Source organism: Wasmannia auropunctata, unplaced genomic scaffold, assembly GCF_000956235.1.
Source record: "Wasmannia auropunctata unplaced genomic scaffold, wasmannia.A_1.0 LD335996.1, whole genome shotgun sequence".
Lineage (NCBI taxonomy): Eukaryota > Metazoa > Arthropoda > Insecta > Hymenoptera > Formicidae > Wasmannia > Wasmannia auropunctata.
The window spans coordinates 600,652-625,428 of record NW_012026894.1 but is presented as its reverse complement, the minus strand read 5'-3'; the positions used below and the strand labels follow the sequence as shown (position 1 = coordinate 625,428).

At 40.8% G+C, this 24,777-nt stretch overlaps 1 protein-coding gene across 1 annotated transcript in view; it reads left to right on the top strand.

Annotated features, from left to right (window-relative positions):
• LOC105453636 overlaps window positions 1-24,777 on the top strand; it is a 183,284-nt gene that overhangs the window by 50,875 nt on the left and 107,632 nt on the right. The window contains exon 3 of the mRNA XM_011695766.1: window positions 7,449-7,513. The gene's annotated coding sequence lies outside the window, so the exon portion shown is untranslated. The remainder of the gene's footprint in view (window positions 1-7,448; window positions 7,514-24,777) is intronic.

The window sequence follows — 24,777 nt, the reverse complement described above, 5'->3', positions numbered from 1 at the left end:
AAGTTAATAACTCGGTAATTAGATAAAAATGATAGGAGACGTCGGTATATTGGATACTATAGCATCGTGCAAATGCAATTAGTCCCAGTATCGTGCGGAGGGTTAGTAGAGTGTACAGGATGCTCTCCATCAATATCGCATTTCTGTCAATAAGAGGTTCTCTAACATACTTGACGATATTTGCTTTGTATCAAAAAAAAGGTAGGATAACGAAGCTATTTTTTCCGTCAATTTCTTTCATTTAGCTTCGGGCGTCGAAGTAAAATGGATTTTACTTCAACAGAAAATTGATTTCTGAACGAGGCGAACAATCTGAATTCATCGCATTTAATAAATATCGACATCACTTTTACATTACATTAGCTTGTTGTGATCACGCTCAAGTGGAGATATTTAAATTTATATCGGGGCCCTCCGCGCGCGCGCGATGCCAGCTCACCGCGAGACCGCCGGCTGTTTCTTCTGAAAATGAGTGGCTATTTCGAAGCCAGCCGTGTGGGCGCACGCAACTAAGTACGAGACAAAATGAGAGATCCGTGCCCCAATTAAAATTTACTTGTCGCGGGCTCGGGCATCGCCGTAGTAGGCACCACCGTTGCCCGGCGTGCGTGACCGGCCTCACTGATATCTAATGTCAATCCGGAGTGTTGTTTCGAACATGGTGCAGTCCCGACCAGCCAACGCCGTCCGCCATGGTAGCGGTCGCACGAGAGCACCTTCCACGATTGCCCCGTATGGGCACGTGATTTCTAACACATATACAAACGTTTGCGCGCGCGCGCACATGTACGGACGTTGAGGATGGGGATCAATAGCCTTTTCGAGGATTTCCTCGATTGCGAATCTAACGATTGTCACTTGTCCGTCCCTCTCGCCTATCCCATCCATTCAAGCGCCAGTTGCCACAAATTAGCATTTTACGATGCGGCCGAAAGGACAATGGGGTTTGCGTTAAATTCGGTGGAAGAAGAGTAAAGTGGGAGGACCCATTACCGCGATCGGGGGAAATCTCGGCTGAGTGCTTCATTTAAAATCGAGCGATCCCATGTTTATGGAGCGCGGGGGAGGGCAGGCAACGACGACGACGAGAAAGAGAGAGAGAGAGAGAGAGAGAGAGAGAAGAAGAGAGAGAGAATGATTCATCCTGTCAGAACTCATTCTTAATCGAACCGATTCTCTTAAGGAATCATATTCGATCTCGGCAGACTCGCTATATCAAAGCTATCTTCCTTTTATGTGAATCTTCCAAGAATAATGTCGTTTTAAAATGTCTCTTTTAAGATTTCCTTTCTGTGTACCAACTTCAAAGATATAATAATCTTGAAAAAAGATCTGAGATTTTTTTAAAAAAGAATTTTTGAAATAGAAAATAAAGTTTAATAAATTTGAAAAGTTTTTAAATTTCTTAAAAATGGTAACAATGTTGAAGCATAAAATTATACATTCTTAAATTTTCCTTTTGATTCATATTTATTGATTTAAAAATTTTCATATGAAACTTGTACGTAAAAATGTATAAGAATTTTAGCTTCTGAACTTTTCGATATTGAATCATCGAATGCTTTTGTGCTACATTTACATATCTCTACTTACTTGGGCATTGGTCAATGAAATTCGAAGCTATTCGATGATTTGAACAGTGCGGTCACGAAACTGACTATGGCACGAGATCATTAAGCGATGTTGCGCATCAGAAATAGGATGCGATTTGTTCGATGACACAATCCTCCTGCCGAATGAACTAGATGCGACAGAAATTCGGTATTTGCGTACGGACGAGTCTGAAATTCCTGCCTCGTCTATGTTTCGCGATAGACGCACATTCGTATGTCGTAATGCATCAAGTATGTAAAGCAGCATGAAGTATATTGAACGATGAACATGTTGTCGCATCTGATATCGCAGATAGCATTACATACGCCCTGTCTCTCTCTCTCTCTCTCTCTCTCTCTCTCTCTTTCTGTCTTTTTCGCATTCTATTCCTTTGTGAGCAGAATCCTTTGAATCCTGCAATAATCTCGAGAATTTCTCGCTCTATGCGCGCGTTGTTTCATTTTACACGTTCTTGGAATGTGTACTATTTCGTATTTTTGCTGTATTGAGATTTGTCAAATACTCCGTATTCTGCCATACGAAAAAATATTGTGCTTTGTTAGTTTTTAATTATCAAGTCAAAGTGGACTGGATTTTGAATAAAAATCTTGAAAACGTTGAAGCGGCGATGATATTTTTTTTCTTTTTTTTCAGAATATCGTGCACTTGGAGTCTTTATTTTATAACTTATCACACTTTTTGCTCGAATTTTTTTTAATCTAGTATTTATTTCCGCGAGAGATCCGGCCGCGTGATTCATGTATTGGATTGCCAATTTACTGGCAATCCAATATACGATTACTATCAATTACTACTAAATTCGACGATATTGAATTTCAATGCCATTCACAGCGAAAACTTGTTTAATTCGTATCGATCCATTATCGTACCCATTTAACATCGAGCACAATTTGGCAATTCAGTTTTCCTTGACGAAAGATGATAATTGTAAATTTAAATCGGAATTCTTTTTTGTCAGATTTCGTCATGTATCGTCACTTCAAAAAAAAAAAAAAAAAAAAATCGAGAAGCACGATTACTGTCGCGTGCTACACATGTGTACACGCCGGTTTACGGGATCATAAACATCAGCGGCCTACGTTAACGCGGAACGCGCGTAATTATGCCGCGTGCGAGCAGTTACAGTTGTCGATCGACCGTCGAGCCGAGCAATACGTTCCGCCAAAACGCGACAGCGGTTTGCGTTTAGGCACGCGATTGGAGTGGGTGCAATTTCTGATGTGTAGCCTGATTCACCCGTCATAAAACTTCGACGCAAGAAAAAGCGGGCCCCTCTTCGGCTCCTCGAGCGTAATGTGGCGTAAGTAATGCGTCTCCGATGGAACGTATACGTGTATAAGCGGAAGGGAGGGCCGCGCGGCGCGGATTATTCCGGCTCCTTTATCCCCGTGGCTTCACCTTGGAAACCTTGAAATAATACGACTCGCGATAAGTACGTGTTTCGTTACTCGTTACCGCGCGCCACACGTTGATTAAATTACGCCGGAGATTGCGTCTCCACGTGTTATGATAAATTCGCGCGCCCCGAGAGCGCGGCGCTGCCTGGTAATTTTGTTAATTAACCTCATAGGCAACATCGGCGGGATTAGACGAAGACAATATCTGGGATTATCCTCGAATGGAAAACGCGTCGGTTGATTAGAGGCTAAATTAAGAAGAGACCCGATGTGCATTAATGCGATACGCCGCCGCGCCGCATTTATGCGATGCAGCCGGCATAAGTGATTAACTTTCGTTTCGCAGCAGAATCGAGGTATACGCAATGCACTGCGTCTGTTTTCATATCAATATAGAAAATCGATTTGGCTACTTAATGTTACCTCGGCGCAACGGCGAACGGTTTTCCGTTACGAAAGTTACGCGGTGAAGCAGGCCGAAATTAACGATAAGTTATTATAATATGCTATTTCGTAGGCGGGCTGAGAGAGAGAGAGAGAGAGAGAGAGAGAGAGAGAGTTGTGGTACTTTAGAGCGCCAAAGTAAACTCGGTCCTGGTGCCAGGATCTTCCCGTATCGGACCGACCAGAGTTTACTTCTCTCCCCGAGTTCGGAGTTTCGTAATTTGCTGTCGGTGGGTCGAGACGTCGCATTATTGTGTACGCCGCAGTTGTAATAATCTCTGTCCTAATTACTACGCTACGATAAAATAGGACTCCGGAATTGAAAACTCTTTGAAATGACGAGAGGAGAGGGCGGCTTTCTTGATTACATTTCGCATAAACTATAGAACGCCCCTGTTGTTCGCACTTCGTTAGCTGTGTCATTTATACCTTCCTTATTAAGGTTAAAAATGTTAAAAACGGAAACTAAACTTCCCGTCGAAACGCACGCGATGAAGGGCGAGGCGCCTCTTTTTTTTTGCACGGCAAATTTCCGGCCGTGTAATACCGCCGTGGCAATGAGATCGCGGAATAAATGCGCGCGGGGGCAAATGTGGCTTTCGGACGCCGTGTAGATCGCTCGCATTTTCTAACGATAATGCGAGAACTTGTTCGCGCAGAAGAATGCCACGCGATGAAAATCTCGCATATCGCGCTGCCTGTAATGCTTGTTACACGGATAGTGTGCGCCAAGCGGTTTCCACTCGGTTTGCATTTCGTCGAATTTATGAGACTGTCTGTGGTGGTTTACGGCTTTACGGCATCAGCAGTGGGGTGGCACAGCAATTGATTTGAATATCGAGTTTTCTTAATCGTCCCGTCGCCGCCGTGATTCCAAGACCGGCGGAATCCCCCTCAACGATCGCAATAGCATGGAATACTTTCAATATCGGGCCGCATAAAGTACATCATGAATTATTTCCTACCACTATTTAATTCACTGCACTTCCATTATAACCGCGAATTGATTTTCCTTTTTTTTTCAACCGCTATATGAAGTTCAAATAGCACATTCATCCTCTTCATATTTATCTTGCTCGCCATAAATAACTATGCATACATTTCTTTACTCTGATATCCTGCACACATTTATTAACATTCATAACTGTCTTTTAATTGTATTCTAAATATGCTCATTTAAAACATTATTATCATAGATTTTAAATTAACACACTTTTTTCAATATTATTAGCCATTAATAAACCTGAAACAAAGAAACATTTTATTACAATTTAGAGGAATATAGCAATAAAATCTACTTCTATACAATAAAACATCGGAAACGGATAACTAAATATTAACTTACTCTAATTTGGAACGATCGTAAAGAGCATTGTTTCCAGGCAGCACAGATTCAATTAAAAACATCGTATTTCTTAATGAGACCGATTCTATTCTAAGGTAATGGAAATTAGTTTAATTATATCGGTGTAAGCTATCACAGGAATCTGCGACACTCTGATTTGTAGCACCAGGTCCCTTTTCTAATTTTCCCTCATTGTTAGGCACTGATCCTTCGACGCGCACAAATGAATTCTGCCATAATATAGTATAATAGTCCGGCGCTTTTGCGCGCTTTTACTGCATGGAGCCCCGTTACGTTTAATTTCCGAGGGGGCGTCGCATCACGACCCTGTTCCACTGTTCCTTCATCTCCTGTTATTATAGCAGCCGGAGAGAAACCGATTCACTCGAGTCGCGCCACGGCGACGGTGGAGGCATGCAGTCACAGCTGCGCCGACAGCCCGGGTTGCCGTATCTCTCGTTTGCCAGTCGCACACTTTGCATTATTTCCCGCCTCTCTTTTTCCCTCCCGCGAAATGCATATTATCCGGTACGCTCATCCGGCCGATTGCTTTCAACGTTTTCAATCATTTCTAAATACTTTTGACTTTTTTCCCTTTTTTACACCTCGCACTTTTTCTCGCGTCTCTCTCCTCTCTCTCTCTCTCTCTCTCTCTCTCTCTCTCTCTTGAGAGAAAGAGGACCCACACGCGCGCAGGACTCGCGTATATCTCGCGAAGTTTAATAAAAACGCGAGTAGCGACGCTGTTTTTATCTCCATATACGATACGATGTGAATGCGTATAACAGAGAATTTTTGGTATCTGCCGGGTGGTGTTACAGTCGGCGTGGCTGGAATTGCAACGGGTATCGAATCATAATCGGATGAGGGACGTAACTCGCGATTAACGAACACGAAAATTGGCACGGATGAAGAGCGCTTTTCGAATATTGTCAACGGATTGCGAGCGCTGTTCGCTCGATTTCGCGCGGACACGAGCGGCGGGCAATAACATACGGAATGCCGGATGACTGAATTTATTCCCCCCCTCCCCTCCCCTCCCCGTTATGAATTCGTCGCGCGATTCATTCCGACGGTATGATCCGAACGGCATATTTTATACAGTAATCGAATTACCGATTCCGATTTCCGCCCTCTTGCTTTTCGTGCCGGGCGTCGCGCGCGGCGAGAAAGCTAACTCCGTCGACGGGAGACTCGCGCAGCCAACGATGCATCTTGCATTGTGAAGAATGGGAGCGGGTGCGAGCGCATCAGAACCGAATCATCAATGATGCACGGCCCTTTTCCCCCGTCACATCGCTGCGCTTTGGCGCACTGCCAATCTCCGTCGCCGCGACGCCCCTTTCTTGCGAACCTTCGTAACAGCAATTTTCCGTCCTTGCGATCGCGATATATGTCACGGACGCGGCGAGCTCCCGCGTTGCCGTGCGTTTCGAGTTTCTCGTACCGTAAATTTAAAGACCATATATCATTAATATTCATGAAGTTTCCGAAAAGTTTCCACTAAACATTAATGTGAAATATATTATTAGAACTAAGAAGATATTTGTCTCGTGACTTTTTTTTTCGTCGTATTAATTTATAAAAAGGAAATAAAAATGAAAAGAGAAATAAATAGATTGGCTTTTTAATAAATTCTGTGTTAAAAATATCCTCTTACAATAATAAATTGTAAAAAATCTGTAATAAAAACGTTAGAATGTTTATCGTTAATTGTATTTTAAATATATTGTTATAAATTCCTGCGCTTACGTACATTGGCTTTATTCCTATTATTTAATTTATTTCATTTAAGCTTGAATATTTATTGAATAATTATTATAAACTAATCGAACATGAAATCATGAACAAGGCGGCGATACGTACCGCCGGATTGATCGATATTCCAAGTAGAATTCACAGGTATGGAAGTACATGTGACACAAACTCGACCTCAACTCGACTGTAAAGGCTCCACATAAATCAGTATTATCTCGCATTAATGCGCTACTAGTGCGGAGGTAATGTTCATAGATTCTCTTGTAATGAACACGCTACGCATCCTGTACGTTAATCCATGTAAAGAATATCTCTCTGTCTGCTTTGTCTCTCAGCTGCGTAAATCAATACGTCTCTATACATATATAGAGGATATATCTTCTTATAGTCCTTAGTGTTTTGTCAGAAAGATAAGAAACGTGATTACTACTTATATTCTGCAGATATATCGAACCAATGTTTTTTAACGCTATTTGAACAGTTTACTTTGAAGAGATTTTTTTATGGCTCTCTCGATGGTTCGCCATTGCCTTTTGAAAAATAAAAATAAAAAATATATAAATGTATTGTATTATATAGCTTTTACGTGAGTTTTATTTATCAAGGCGTGCACGGAAACAACAATTTTGCTGAATCCAGGTCTGAAAATAATTTTTGTTCAATAATCAAAATTACTTTGTGCGAAAGTCAAAATAATTGCTAGAATATCAAAACGTTTTACAGCGATACTTATCAGTTTTAACTTTCCAACAAATTATTTTGATGATGCAATAAAAAATTATTTTTAGATCTGTTTTTAGCAAAATTTTAGATCTTTTAACAAAATCGTTCTTTTCGTGTGTATATGTTTACTTTGTAATTAATAATAGCTGTTTTTTTTTTTTTTTCAGATATAGCTACAAGCTGCGAAGTTTTCCGGAAGTTTTCAGTTCACTTCCAGGCGCGGATACAAAAAGTAAGACACACCCTATATGCCCTATATAAAATCACATTTTTTTTGTATTATAATAACGAGTAAAAAAAACTCGCATATATTATTAACGGAGAAGCTTCGGTGTACTAGTAGTGCGGTGGAAGCTGCGAGCTCCCACATTGAGCCATTTGGCGCACGCTAAAGGTACTTTAGGCGAAAATATCTCTGCGCGATACGATATACTTGTGCGCCGCGCGCGACTCGATATATCGATAGCTACATATTTATCTGGCAAATTTTTTGCAAAGGTATGTAATATATGCGTCTCTAGCGCAGGGTTCTCTCTCCTCTTTCTCTCTCTCTCTCTCTCTTGCTCTCGCGCGCGCGCGCTTTTCTCGGTCCGGCGAAATAAATATTGGCTTTCGGCGACAAACGGGAGATACGCCGTCAATTCGAGTATCTATCGAACAATATTTATTTAGAGTATCGATTTTGTTGTAGAATATTGGCTTTCTCGGCGGTAGCGATCGGATTTTACAGACTCGCTTCCTCTTCGCCCTTTTCTCTACGCGTCACTGCCGCGCCGCGTTCACGAACTTCCTTCGCTACTCTGAAAATCATATAGGTATATACGACGCATAGTTAATATTACATGGCGAGAGAGGAAAGTTTCTCCCCCGAAACGATAGCGAGCGATATTTGTAAGATCCATACGTACTGCTCATGTTACGCCGAGCATTATTGATATGATATGTTCATGCAAACGCAGCGTACGGTTAAATGTGGAACGCAATTCATCAGACGTGAGAACGATAGTCTCAGTTATTCAGTTGTTTCTCGAGCCCGTTACCGTCGCTGGTCTGTAAAATCAAACACCTAAATTCCACCCGGAGCAGCGCTGAAATCGGCGCTTAAATCAACGCTCTTCTAATACGGCGGCATTTCACGGTGTAAGTGTACCTACGTAGTTTTGTAGTCCACAATCCCCGTCCTGTTTACTCTCAGTCGGTCTACTTTGTTACTGACAGTTCAACATGTACCGCAACTACACCTACCTGTACGTGTATCATTCGAACGTGTCTAGTGCAACATTTTCCCGGCTTGATGCTCCGTACGTGCGCCACTCCGCTCTACCGTAAAGTCAACTATGTTTTCTGTCCGTCCCGCAACGTCACCAGCGGCAATACAGACGGGCATCGAACAGGGCTATATTTCACTGTCTCGCGACGCTTTTAATTAACAATATTTATACGTACAGCGGAAACAATTTAGTTTGACTTATGGCAGCGTCGCGCGTCGCCCGCATGTACCTATACGTATCGTGCACGAATTTATCTCACATTCTCTTTGTGACTGCAGAAATATGGAAATCACGTCCCTCCCAGGGGGGGAGGGAGTGCGCGGAGACCCCCGACATGGGGGTTGCTTAAGCAGTTTAATGCTTTTCTATCCCAGCTGTCATACGGCTGCAACAATGTGGCCCGAAATCAGCTTACGTTTCGCCGCATAAACTCGCCGGACCGCAGGATCGATTCTGTCAATTAATCAAGCCGCCGGCGCAACGAGCGTTGATCTTAACCATGATCGATACCCTCTCGTGTTTCGTCCCCGCTTGACGCGCCCGAGATTGATTTTATTTCTCGTCCGCGCGTGATCCAATTTCGATGAATTTCTCCCGGGCGAATGACATGGCGGCCGCCTCCCGACTTTGTCGACGACCCCGGTAGTAATTTTAAATTAAACACTCGCCGCACCGGTTTAATAAAGCTTAATGCACAGACTGTGTTGACGGCAACAAGTGCAAATTGCGTCGCCGCGTATTGCTGCGGCGACGACACGACCTATCCTTCTCCTCCCTCCCCCCCCCCCCCTGTTTGCCGTTGTAATAATTCTCGGGGTCCTTTCGCTCCGACTCCGCCTTTATCCGTCTTTGTCGCGCCACGAGTGCTCCCAGACAGCATACGACTATGGGATTTTCATGTAGCTTCGAGCACACGCGGGATACCCAGGGGCCGACGGCACGTTTCATCGCCGTTGCCAGTCCGCCGGTCGGGTCCGTTGTCGTTTTCGTCTTCTTAACGGTAGACGCCCGCGGGGCACGCTTAGCCGCGCCAGTGAAGCTACGATAAAATAGCGCATTTTGAACGTTCTTATTCCCTCCCTCGCGTTTTGCCCCTTTCTCTCTCTCTCTCTCTTTCTCTTTCTCTTCTCTTCCTCCTTGTCCTCCTCCTCGGGCTTTTCTTTCTCGTCCTCCTCCTCTTTTTTTTTTCTTTTGTTCTTTCTTTCGTCCGCTTTGTTGAGCGCAAAGGCGCCGAACCGCGCGCGCGAAAAGGTCTAGGAGCGCGATAACGACAAGCAAAGTGGAAGTTTAAATGGACGTTGGTTGGAAGATGCAAAGGATACGGTCCACCGGAAATCCGAAAGGCAATGCCGGGGCTTGAACCTCAAGCCGAATCTCGAAGCGGGCCGGCGGCGCGGCGAGCGAGATATTTATTTCGCCACGAACGCGAAACGTAGCTTTTAGGAGATTGCATTCTGTTTGTTGCCCGAATTTATTGACTTTGATCCTGGCTGTGGCATTTTTCCGCTTATCCTCGATGTCGGTAAGCATGCGAAAGTGCAGCACGAACGGTAACTGTGTAGCTCGGGGAGGAGGGGAATAAAACGCCGATGAAAAATTTCATGACGAAAAATTCCATAATATCTTGCATGCACATTTATATAGTAATTCCCGCGATAAATCAAAGTCCGAATCGCGCTTGAGCTCCACCAACGTGTATGCACGCATAGAGAAGAAATAATCGAAATAATAATAAACAGCACTCCCCGAAAGATTGACGAGACTTCTGACGTCTTTATGACCTGTATTTATAGTCGCCTTTCTGCTGAAGAACCCGGCTAAAACCTGTCTTGATACGAGCTATAGTTTGATGAATGGATCTCGCGAGGCGAAGTGATATTTTTAATCGCGATTTAACTGAGAAACTCAAGGATTTATTTTGACACGGCCCATGTTCTACTTCTCGCGTTCAATAATTGTATGATCGGGAGAGGATCAAATCCATATGTATGTACGTATTAATAGTTTACAAGTATTGGCGTAAGAAAAATTACTACTAAATAAAAAAGGATGATTTAAAAAGAGATTGTTCTTAAACCGTTTTAATAGTTTAAATATTTAAGAGGTAAAACGGTTATTCATATAAAAAATTGAACTTGAAGGCAGATCTGCAAAAGTAGATTTTCTCCAAATATTACAATTAGGATAATAAAATATTTTCTGCACATACAATTTTTGCACTCTAATGATATTGGGTAATTTTCTTACGTATCGTTTATTAAAACAGCGGTACTTTTTTGTTTAAAATAAATCTTCTTTCGATGTTGTCGTTGCAACGATATGGACATACTAGCAATATCAATCTAACGTTTATTTAAGGAATAAAGATTTTCTTTGAGTGAAAATAGTGATTTTTTATGGAAATTAATTTAGCATTATTTTTTCTACTTGTTGACGTTTCAGAAACAGTAATTTTAATAAAGGAAAAGATAATATTTTCTCGACACAATTCTCTTTTTGATTTATTAAGTTGGCACAATTTTATTTCTTTTGAAGATTTAAAATATGGAAAAGAATATGGTAATAATAAAATTATTTATATATATTGTTTTTTTATCAAAACGAAGGTAAATTTAACTCTTTCGTCACACATTTAATATTTTATTTTAAGTGGAATTATTATTCAACTATTTCCAAATTTTTATATGAAAGGGAATTAAAAATCTGCTTTACATACATATCAAACATTCATGTAGCTTATTCGTCGAAGGATTAGGATCGAAGAAACAGCATCTCGATCAAGCTTTATAAATTCAAGATATTCTCAAAATTAATTAATCATCTTAAATGACGCTAGCGAATCCACAAAACAAAACGCAAAATATTGTATAGTAATTCATTTGTACCACAATTAACTTGAAATATGAGGAATGTTTTTGGCGTATACGTGTGTGTACATTGTCATTGTAACATGTCAAATATTTGTAACGGCTACAGGAACGTGCAGTGCTCGTTGTTTCGATTTCTGTAACTCTTTACATTGCGCCATTGTATACACAAGGTCGCCGCTGTTACCATTCGCGCGATGAGAGTCGAGCGGGAGGACAGACAGCGCCGCGGGCCACTTCGTGCATCGTGTTATTATCACTCGGAACGCGGTCGCGATAAGTACAATATCAGGGAGAGAACGCGATCATTCCCTTACACGAACGACCATCAGTTCGCGCGATTAACGGCTTACGCGTGTCGAGGCGACGGCTATTCGAGATACGACACATCTCGCGCAATTTACTCCGTTCGAAACGGAAATCAGCGCGATAGGGGCTGCTGGGAATTGCAAATCGTTTCACTACCCATATTTAGGTCGATAGAATTATTTCCTTGATGCTTCGGATGTATCTCGCGCCGTGCTTTGAACTCTCTTTTTTTTTCCTCCCCCCGACTAACTCGCGCTGATCGTTTCCGAATTGAGAACGTGAATCGTTGGACCGAGTAATTTAAGCAATGAAAAGCCGTGATATATCGGGCACGTTTACCGGTAATACGTGCATCTCGTACGAATTTTACGCGTTTTGTGAGATGAATTGCGCAATGTCGATTGTATATTTCGGAACGATACGTTGAATCTTGAATACAGCTGTTTGATTCGATTTGCATCGCATTACGCGACATCGCCAAAATTATTTATCAACGCTGTATAGTGTTTCGCATTCGGGCAGTCGGCAAGACGTCGGCATCGCGTCGCGTCGCGTTTAATCAATACGTATAATCGTGATTAACCTCGCGTTTTATTATTTAACCGCCCACCGTACTCGACATTTGTATATCGGTGATCTTTTTATAACCTTCGGCCGTTACGGGATCCATTCGCTTGACTTATTTACGGGACGTCTGGCTGGATTGTAAGCTCTGCGCGATCGCTACATCTGTCACGCAATCGTTCTTTCGTGATGGTGTAACAAAGAGCACGTAGTGTTACGGTTAACGTCGGGCGTGCCGTGCGAAGTGCCGCGCGATCGTCGGATTCCAGTAATTAGTGCGCGTGCGATCGTAATTAACCGCGCTTTCGCGAATGAATGCGCAGACAATAGAAAGGGGAGAAGATCCGGAAGGCATCGGGCGATAGCGAAGCAATCATGAGCGGGTAATTCATTAGCTATTTATACATATACCTGTTGAAAAAGTCGATAAAAGAAGATTCGAGATTACGCAACAATTTCTTTCGAGATATTAATTTCTTTGAACACTGCTCTAATTCGAATGTATTTGTATTTGATAGCTCGACATAGTTTTCGTGCGTTACAGTTCCACTTCCGCATATCGTACCCATACTTTCTACATGTGTTATTTTAATTTTTGATAATGAATTTGATTCTCTAATGAAGATGATTTAAAGATTTAATATACATATATATATAATTATATATGTATATGAAAGAAACTATGTCGGAGATTAAAATAATATTTCGCAGATCCATCGCCCTAAAATGAGTAGACTAAAATGAAATATGTTAACGTTTAATTCTGAAATATATTTAAATATATAATAATCGACTATTCGTCGATTTATTATGTACAGAGCGCAAGCAGATGCATCCATTTTTTTAACAATTCATAAAATAGAATCCCTTTTAGCGATTATTTATTGACATATTTTAGTATTCTATTATCTTGAATACTAATTACGTCTGAAATTTATGGAACAAATTTATGAGCATAAATAAAAGAGTGAAAATTTATATAGAAATAAGAAATGTTTCCCTGGAGTAAACTCGATAAACAAAAGGTGATGAATAATTATGATTTTCACAAAAGAGAAATTGTCTTCGAATCCAATAAAGTTATTTTTTTGCCAAATTTTATATGCATGCAAAATTTTCAGAAAATACAATTAAAAGCATTATGAGGATGCAATATATTAATAATATTATTCGTAATGTTAATACCAAGTTATGTTTATATTCAATTAAATTTCCGATTTTATTGTTCTGTGAAAAACAAAAAAAATTGCAAGATGTAAATTGCAAGATCTAAAATTATAACAAGTAAGATATTGATATTTTCGAAACATATCGTCTTTTATTTTAATTTTTTTTTATTAATTTTCTTTTTGAAAGGTATTTTCATATCGTTCATAAACCAGATGATATTTATTGATCTATATATTGAATATCTTTTCTGGGTAAATCTCATTGTTAGAATTAATCGGCAATATGTTGTAAAAATATTAAATATATATTTTAATCAATTATATTAAAACATTTGATATTTTCGAAATACTGTAATTTTTAATGTATCGTGCTATAAATAATTCTGACCGCATATCGTCATAACAACTAGATATTTATATTGACATGAAAATTCATAAAAGCATATATCGGGAATATGAAAAATTCATATTGACAGTACTGTGTGTGGAGAGTTTATTATTCTTTTCGGATCTCACGTCATTTCTCGTCGGGCGTATCATCAACCGTGACATATCGAACTTCGAACATTACAAAGGGTAACTGATCGAAGTTTCTTTTAACCTTATAACTCTACGCGCTGATTTACAATTTCACACTTTGTTTTTTATACCGAATTATGCCATGCAAAATTAATTGTTTACAGATAATATGCTTATAATTTTCGATCTTGTTTTTAAACTGAACAAAATTTTTGAAATTTATCTCGAGGCCCAGAAACATTAATATTGAGCATACACACGCATATTTAATACATCGCGTTTAATATAATATTACTGTAATGTGTAGCAATATTCGATAGAACGTATTTATTTACATTTAATATTTAACGGATTATATATTTTGAAATTCAATGTCTATTTTCTAAATTTGTAAAAATGTCAATCAATATTCAGCATTTCGTGGTTGTTTAATATTAATTCTACATTTTGAAGCACAAATATATATTAAGAAAGCTGAAAACATTGATATATACGATACAAATGAAGAGGCAGATCTGACAGAAATGTAATCGGTCCTCTACTTCATATACGTGTACAACTTTTACATTCGAAATAAAAGTGTTTGATGTTACGAGTGTCTCGCGACAATCATACAATATTTTAATGGTGTCAGATTTCACGTGAGTTATAATTGTTTCGCTTCTCAGTTGGGTACAGCCTCATTTCTCTCTTATCAAAGTGTCTCTATTACTGTCGGATTAAAATTTTTCTGAATATCTCATTTCTACATTTTTAACATTACAATATCCTCGTAAAGAGGTAACGACTACAATATACATATATTATGAATTACGCAGAGAAAATGTCTCTCCTGCATTTATCGACATTCAGAAGCAGCATTCGTATACACGTGACTTTTCTTTCCCTGATACCGGCATCAGCAACATAAAGTTAATTTTTGGCGTACCACAACTTGACGCTCGGTTTACGTACCACCACGTAAAATATCTCGAATATTGCTCGGCACCGCGTCACGCGTCGGTCGCGCGCGATATTTCGTACCGTAATCGCGTCACTACGCGAGCTCAGGAAAATTCGCGAAATAACCGACCGGTTGGCAGGACATCAAACGTCAAAGCTCGCAGTTCCCATACCCCCGGCGCGGCTTCTTCATTCTCGCTTGCACGCGGATGCATCGCAATCTCCGGATCTATATATATACGCGAACTAACCCTCCGGGGTGCCCTGAGTAGCTGATGCTCGTTGCTGCTCATTGCGGATACGTTGCGATTTCGTTCGTCCACACCGTGTATAGGTCCTACGGGAGTTTCTAACGCGGAGCCATCAGCAGAGGCATCAAACCGAGACAAATGAGCGACCGTGGCGCGATTTTTTTTATATGATACGTGAGATCGCGCCGAGATAGTATTCGAGACACGGGCGTGTAAGCGAGCATGCGGGAAACGTCGAAACCTATTCCCGATGATAAGGGGTAAATCTCGAGGCGATGCTTAGAAACGTGCAATTTATTTCTGTCGGCTATCGCAGATAAGTATCGCAGGGAGATTTAAAAGCGGAGCGAATCTATTTTTCTTCAATGATAAAAATGTTTGATATGGCCGCCTGACATATACGTGACGTATAAAAAAAATAAGTTTTTCAAATACGATGTGAACGAAAATTACTAATAGTGTTTTATCTAAGAAAATTGGATGCAAAAAATATATGAATGAGAAATGTATGTATTTACGTTGCGTAGACTTTCTTTTTAAGAACAAAGTTGTTTTTGTACATTTCTTCTGCATTATGAAAAAAAAGAAAATAAAATTACGTGAACAATTATAAAAATTGCATGATTTATAACGGAAATGTATATTTTCATAATTATATATGCTGTTCATGCAATTTTTGTACAGTGCAGCATATTAAAAAGGTCAAGAAAGAAGAGAGAGAGAGAGAGAGAGAGAGAGAGAGAGAGAGAGAGAGAGAGAGCTAATTTCCTTTTCTGCAATTATTGATGAAATTTGCCCGCGTTATGTAGGTCATATTCGCGAACGGTTTGGTCTCGAGTACATGAACTTAAAGCTGCGATTTTTCGTGCATTTTTGAAATGCGAAGCGCGTTGTGAAAAACGGAAAACGTTCGTTCGCGCGCGAGGAGAAGACAGCGCAGCCCGTCGTTCGACGTTCAACGTGACACCGCGCGGCTCTCTCAAGCTGTAACGACATAATTTAAGCTCGTTAGCAGACACAGCGCTGGGTGCTCGAATGCCGACGACGTCGCCGCTGCCGCCGTTGCCGCCGCCACTGCCGCCGCCGCCGACGCGCTCTCGAAGTTCGTCAACCTAATTCAGCGGCAGTTTACTCCCGTTTATGCTCGCGGCTCTCGAGACTCGAGAACGAATCGTCCTCATTGGGTGGCGCGTCGTTTCTACCGTCGCTCGCCCGGAAGAAACGGCGTTTGTCAGCCAGTGAAGCTGGCGTTAAGTCTCTCTCGAAACGTGCGAAATCCGAGTTGACGAACTTCCGACTACGATGTGACCATTTGGCCGGTTTTTTTTTTATTTCTTGCCGTCTTGATTTCGCGCGGAGAGACGACGGAGAGGTGCGATCACTCACCGAATCACGGCGGGAATTCGGAGCGGATTGTGCGAGAGAGAGAGAGAGAGAGAGAGAGGGAAAGACGAGCGTCGTCGCGTCAGGTGAGAAAGCGAAATCGCGGGCCGCTCTTAGGGCCGAACTTGGGCGCGTAAAGCGACGCGCTTACCATTGACTGCCGCTTCCAAACAGTGGAAACTGTTAAGCGAGCGCGCCACGGCACGCATGACAAATTCCCGCATTCTGCGCTAACGGCACGAAGCACTTTGCCACCGACCGCCGCGCACGGCACGAGCAAAGCGCAATTATCATTAGCCGCGGCTCAGCGAGCGCGCATGAGTTGCCTAATCAGTTAACCGCAATTAACTCCGCGGACGTATAATTAAAAAATGAAACTGCACGGACAAGCGGCAAAACGGTGTCCACACCCGCAAACCTGCGTGTATCTGCTAATTTCCGTTAATACATTCGGTACATACTGGTGCTACATGTATACGCTCGCTGCAACGCGTTCTCTGGTTCGCCCATTAAACAAAATTTCCTCAGTGTGTCGTCGGAGCTTCAGAGGTTTTCGTGTTTCTTTAGCGCGACGTACATTCACGTGGGGGGGGAGAGGTAAATCGAAAGGCGAGGAAATTCTGTTTGACAGCGTTTGTTTTGCAGCGCGCGCTGTCGTGTGTGAAAAAGCAGAGTCGATTCTTTGCTATATACGCGTATACCCATTTTACTCTCCTTTTCACTACGATCCTTCTGCGATTCTCTCTCTCTCTCTCTCTCTCGCTCGCTCGCGACCTGTACATCGACACAAAAATATTTGCGTAGCGGACCCGTATTCGGATTTCAGTCTTTTACCGATGGCGTTTTCCGAATGCCGGTCGAATATCACGTAACAAATAAGACGAGTGTACGCGGAGAGGCCGAGAGGTTTTCAGTGGAGAACAAACGGTACAAAGCGCACCGTTTTGCTGGCGTTTCGTGTTGCGCTCTGGAAATATATCGCTTCGCGCGTTTTGTTGTGCCTTATAACCGCGTTATCGATTTATTATTTCGTCGGTTTTATAAAAGCTTAAGGTTCGGCACGCACTCGGCCGCGCTATTTATCGTATATAGTTATATACGTTTTCTTAAGGAAATCGTGTGTCGTATACGTGCCGCGCAATTAAGCGTTCTATCTGAGGGAAATCGGGGCAAGAACGGAATGTAATAGCGCCCCGCTGTATGGATGATGTTTCGTGCTGATAATTCGCGGATCAGGTGTAATTGCGCGTTTTACTTTCGTCGTGATGCCAAACTGTTATTCGGATAGCCACGTGAACAGATACAATCTGCCTTTTTTTTTCCTTCATAATGAGCAATTGCTGTATGTGGAAGTAGAAGTTTTTCTTGCAAAATATATGTACGTATACAGCTGTGTAAGTATTGAAAAAGCACCACAACGAAATTCCGCTGTATGTGCCTGCATTGTACGTATTTAAACCGGCGGTACAGTAAAATTCTCTGCTAATCAAGATGTACGATATCAAAATAGTTGAAGCAGACGCCGCTCGGTCGATCTCGCGCGGCGGGATTTTGTCTGACTCAAGTCGGTGTTGATCTTGCAGTCACGTATTAGACTAGCTGAGATATTCACGAGATAAATGCGACGAATTTCCCTTGGCTAATTTCCGGCAAAGAACACACGAGACTTCACGATTATTTCATGACGCCCACGCCCGTCGCGCAGTGAGATTCGGAGATGAAACGAGGGGGATCGCGAACCGTTACTCTCGCGTTCAACGCTTGCGAAGATATACGCAAGAAATATGCGCGTATTACAGCAAGTAATTCCACTTAATATCGCATAATGCTCGGATATGTAGCGGTCGATACGAAATTATTCAAGAAGCCGACCATGGGGCGAGGATCGCTCTGTACAGGCAACTACCGGGGACACTCGCTCGTCCAACTGAATTTGCGCAGGGCCCTGTCCGTTTACCGATTAGGGGACTAAGGGGACGAGAGCGAGAGAGGGCCGGCTTCGATCCTCCGTGTAAAGCCATTTTGGCGAACCCCGCTCTTGGACGGTCCGCCCGGCCCGGCGGTCGTCTAATCCGGGCGCAACAATGGAGCTGCATTATTGCGTGCGATGTTCATTTCGTCGGTGAAGACTCTCTCTCTCTCTCTCTCTCTCTTCTCTCTCTCTCTCTCCTCCCTCTCTTCTCTTCGTCCAAGTTCCTCGTTAAAGATTGATGGCGCCCTTCGTTATTCACGAGCGGTGTGTTCGTCCCCGCGCAATCACGTGACGTTATTCCCAGTGACTCGCGAAGATGAGACTCGCGCATGCTGGTCTTACGGTCCGGGGCGGTTTACCGACTCGACTGTTCCCTCAGTTCGCGAATAGATCACCGTATCACACACACTGACGGATAACGAGGACAAAGAAGAATAAGGTGTGAGGGCCAAATGGAATGCGGAATACGGTAACTGGGCGGATCTCAAAGTCGCTCGAACGGCGCCTATTTATCGCACGAAAGTTTCTCTGATTTTCAGTCGATATTTCTTCGCCGCCTACTTTTCTTTTTTCTTTTTTTATTTTTTTTTTATTTGAATCCATCAGCGTCGTTATATACATATAAAGTGACGTTATATCGCGGAATCGCGGTATATAATATTCCCAGCAGGTACGACTCCGGATCAATCCGCTTGACACTTGGCTTTCGCTATTGCAACCGCGGCTGTCTTTCCGTCACGGCGTTATCGCCGATCCGATTATTATGAAAGAACGAAGTTGTCGAACCGAAATGGATATCCCCAGCGCGCTTTTACCCGCTGGAAATCGAAAATTGGCTCTAGCAATGGAAAGATATATAACTGGACCATATTGAAATATTTGATCTTACTCCTGTGCTTCGCCAAAAATCTCATATTTGATTAACGAGAATTTTTTTTTCTGCGCAAGAAAATATCGGTCAATACCCCATTCGAAACCGTTCGAAACCGTTCATTCGAACACACGGCGAATTTCGACGCGAAATTTCAAGTTTTAACGCAGAAGAGAGTAATGCTGCTGCGCGCGATTCCCCAGCCTATGCTAGCTAAAGTATGAGCCTCCGAGGCCTTACCGCTTGATATTACTAGGATTAAGTAGCTTCGCAGTTTGGCTTTGCGGATTTGTTCGCTAATGAGGTGCACGCTTCGTATTCCCTATAATTGCGTACCACTGTTTGTAGTTCTAACGATGATCCTTCACGGTTGACTGTCTTTAGGAAACTCGAAGACCTATGCGTGGGTACTCCCGGATTAGACTGTCGATTAGTTTGCATGTAGATTAAATCCAATCAGGATTTATGTGCTATGGAGACAACTTGAAAATGATTTCGTATTCGGAAGCAGAGGATATTGAATTATTCGATTCAATTGAATGACAAGAATAACGAGAATTAAGCGAAATATAATGATATATAATAATAATAATATTAATATAAACTTTATCGAAAGCAAATAAAAACGGACCTGCTGAATAATAAATATGTAGATAGAGTATAAGATACTCAGACAACATATATATATAAAGTTCAAAATTGGAACGTAATAAGACGTCTCTCAAAGATGTCTTTAAGGAATCTTTTAGACATCTTTAAGATGTTTTTTTAGACATCTTTAAACGTTCTCAATTTTGGATTTTGTGTTGTTTGGATACAAACAATTGCAGACCAAAAGTGAGGTTTACAGCTTAAACCTGATACTAATTTGCTGATACTCTATCTATTATACGTAGTGAAAATTAATGTAGAATATATTATACCTAGTGAAAATTAATGTAACGAAATAATATTCAAGAAGGGCATCACAAACATTCGTTAAATAAATTGTACATAACAATTAGTGTATGCATGAAGAGTTCGACAAAGAACGGTAACAATACGCAAGTGACTGAGCATGAAGCAGGAAATTTAACTCATTTATATGAAATGTATAATAATGTAGCGATCTGCTTTTGTACGAAAAGAAGAGGCAGACAACGATGAACGAATGGAATCTGGAGGAGAGTTATTGGTAAAAGATAATGCTTTCTGCGTGATTAAATATTTACAGATTAAAAAGATAATTGAGATAAAAATCTTTGTTAGTGCAAGATTGAAAAGCAATAAGAAGAGGCAAAGAGAAGCAATCTTTTATAGTTGCTATGTAATTGAAATAGAAACTCGTAGTTAAATTTTTAACTGTGTTTCGAAACTGATGTTGAAGCTTTTATGAAATTGGACACTCGAGTTCTAAGTCAAGTCTTAGAATTCTTCGAAGCTCTTCTATTCCAAGTTCGGCACTTGAACGCGCACCGCTATTCCTTTTGAGATAAACAACTTGTACTGTACTATGCGAATGATGGTATATCGAATTTGGCCACGTCGGATTTTCACGCAGAAATTGTATTCGTAGATAAATTTGATCCCTTCGGATTCTCGCGACACTACGAAACGGCCTCCCCTCGCATTTGCGTAACTCAAGTTGATAGTCATGTAACGATTATGACAACAGCTAAGAGACTATTTATTCTCAATAACCTCGCTAACACCGCCTCGTTGAATGCGTACTTTGGAAGCCGGATTCGCGCAAGTCAGCTTCTACGAACTTTCGTGAGTTACGAAATACTATACCCGACATAGAATTTGCCTCGGGATACTTTGCTGTCACCCCCTTTCATTATCCGAGCATTATTCTGGAAAATGATATTTTCTTAACTATAATGTCGAAGCATTAATAATGTTTGCCAAATTAAACTTGAAAAAGATGTCACGCCGTTTAAATTTGTACGATCGAGCACTCAATTTAAGACTTTTCCTTTTGTCGAGCCGTTAAATATTCCACAGTCAAATGAATAGCTTTCGATATATGAATAAACATTTGAAAAAAGTCTAAAAATTGATTGAAGAATCCGTTGAAAGGAGTGACAATCGTTTCCGACATTGTATCCTCGGCCGCGATCCGCAATTCCGCGAGACGAACAAAGGGTGAAATGCTTTTCACCATGCATCGCCAGTCGTATACGCCGCTCTCGGAATTTTGTCATTAAATTCTGTATGATCCACAAAAAGGATCGTTCGTATACGGGCTCGTAAACTCGTAATCTGCGGACAGGACATTACGCAACGTACGCGCGACACTTGACGCACGTGTCCCGTTACGCAATGTACTCGTAATTTTGATTTCGCAGCGAAATATTGTACGTGGACGGTCAAATATTGTTGACTCCCCGCGTATTAATATCGACTTCGCCGGCTTGTCGGCGATGATACGCGAATTCTTCTTTAAGTGTCCGACTTCACGGTACTCCGAACTCGATTATCTCGCGAACACGAAGTTTGCGCAATGCTTCTCGATTTGAGATCGATACAAATGAAATCGGGTACAAGAATATGGTACATCGTGTATTTTTAGAGTGAAATTGTGCATGGTTGCGCTAATAATTTTCAGTACAATTATTATAGTCACTTGAGATTAATAATCAGCCGTGACGGCTGCTAAATATTAAAATAGGTGAACGAATAGAAAATCGATTTTTGACAAGAGATATTGTCTTTTGATATGTATATTTAAGCTGAAAATGTCAAGTGAAAAAAGAATTGAGATTCATATAGCATTGTACTTTTCGCCAACGAGCGCTTTATTAGCAGATCAAGTTAATTGGCTTTATATATGTATAGCAGCAGTAAGTGCAAATTTAAGTATTTAAACAATTGTGTCAAAAGTTGCTTAAAATATGCTTTGAGAGATACTCTTTTCTATAATATTCTTTATAATTAAAAAAACCATTTTATTAAAAATAAAAAGACGTCAATTTCAGTTGAGTTTATTAAAAATTCTCAGCGCGTAACGAAGAGAAACGTGTCGCAAATTACTACCTACTATTACACGATTTTAGCACAATTTTACAATAACCCCGTGCGGTTTTCCATCGATTATCCACCCTGATAAGGGATGCGTAGATTCTCTCGATGGTCTTTATTGGAATCTAGAATATCAGCAATTAAGCAACAGAATTCAGGTCGACCCTATAACGCCCGATTAGTTCGAGATTGAATACGTTTATGATCCTTTGACGCTCGGCCGAGCGGCGCTCATTGCGGATAATCACGACGCTAATTTAGCGATGAGTCAGTTGATCAACAGTCATCATATTAACGTGCCTACTTATTGAGTAAAATCGATTCTCGTATGCACGACCATTTGATTTAGCTTTTGCCCGTTGAATTTAATTACTCGAATAATTATTTATAGTATTTTTGCTCGATATGCACTTTTGGTCACTTTAAAATTGCAGTCTACGTATAGCCTATTTTACGAAAAGGAAATTTATATAAGTATTTTATGACATTTTCTATGTGACCACCGATAAATTTGGATATGACCTCGACTTGTTATAGATACTTCTAGGAGACTAACAGCTCGCTCTTCTTTCTTGATTTTAATTGATTTATATGCTGATTTATTTCCTGCGACGTTTGAAATATCGTAGAATAGATGATGTTTTAAAAATGATTTTTTTACTTATATTAGTGATTAAATTTAATTCAATTTAATATATCTTACGAGAGCGCTGCATTACAGCGAGATTTGCGAGGTTCAAATATGGATAATGAAATATCTTTATCGACGAGCATTCAAACTAATTTAAGCTAGTTTCAATTGAATATACATGTCATCAGAACCTATAGATACAAAGGCAATCCAATTAAAACTAAAATATGTGCTTAGCTCTGCAGCTTAGCGACTGCAAAAAGACGACACGATACGCTCTCGGACATTTCTCGTGTGTATTATATTCACTTATTGTGAACGTTTATTTTAAGAACACTAAATGTGGCACTTCACAATGTCACGTCGTATGAAATATTTGTGCGGTTTCCGTGCTCTTATCGTCTCTAAAACGTGTTGATACAATTAATAAGCGTATTCGCGAATCGCTAGAATCTGGTAAGCAAGCATGCGTGCAAAATTTCGATAATGAGCGAACGTAGCTGCGAACACGGTAATTTATCATCGTGTCGCCGTGCGTCGCATAGTTTCCCTGTTGTAGCTTATTAAAGAACACTAACTTTCGCGAAACGATGACGAAACAATGACAAAACTGAACTTTATCTCCCCGTTTTCGTCAGTTACCCCCGGAATTGCCTCGTCATGGCGCGCTATGAAACAGCGAGCAATTTTCGCGACACACAGGTATCAATCGAGCTCCCGTCCGAAAGCCCTATAAGTTAAAACAATGTCGTCAAATATTAATGAACGTTCGGGATCTCTGCATATTGTAATATATTTAAATACCGCGCCCAGGGGCCGCTCGGGTTGCCAGGATGGAAGTGGCTCTTCATATTAATTATTATCATAAATTTTCCGTAAACTAGTGAAAGAAAGTTCCTAGTGAAAAAAGCAGTCGCGCGGCGGATCGATAATGCGTCCTCAGTACAGTTGGTTTATTCACGATCTCGAGGAACCTTTAAGTTTTCAGCGCACAAGGACGAATGACGGCATCGCATTAATGTTCTCTCGAGGTAGATCTTGAAATTCTTACGATGGAAGCTCATAGAATCTCACGGAGAAAGCTTATGGAACCTTCGCTTTCACATCCAATTTTACGATATAATAACATAACTAAAAATAAAATAAAATTGCCTATTTTTTAAGCTTACCTTCAAATACGCGTATTTGTAGGAAAATGCAAACTATTGAATTGATAGTTTCCTAATTATGCTACGAAATGTTATAAAGAATATATAATATTTTTCTTTTGGTTCTCAACTGAAGAATGATTAAAAAACACAATGTATATTTTCAACTTTATTAATTCTGAAGAAATTTCTTAGAACAATGTTAATTGGTTTTTGTTATAAATTATTAATACACATTTGACAGAAATGTTGATCTCGTTACATTTTATTGCTTTTAATATAGTTTTTTCTTTAAGTATAGCATATATTTTTAAATCGGAACATATATTTTTTGTTTCTTTTTCCTTCCGTATCCTAGAGCGCTTTTTTTCCTCATTTGTGAAATTTTAGAATCGCGAAGTTCATCGAGTTCCGCCGCGAAACTATCTAACAATTCTCTTGTTAGGCAGACACGAAGGCGCGAAATTTCTCACAGATTTCTGAAACACGTATGAACTTAAATTACCGAATGGGCTAATCCACTTACCGATTACAAACTTCGTGTCTACGTGTGACGCCTAGATAAGGCCGCCGGTATTCAAAGTGTAACACCGGGG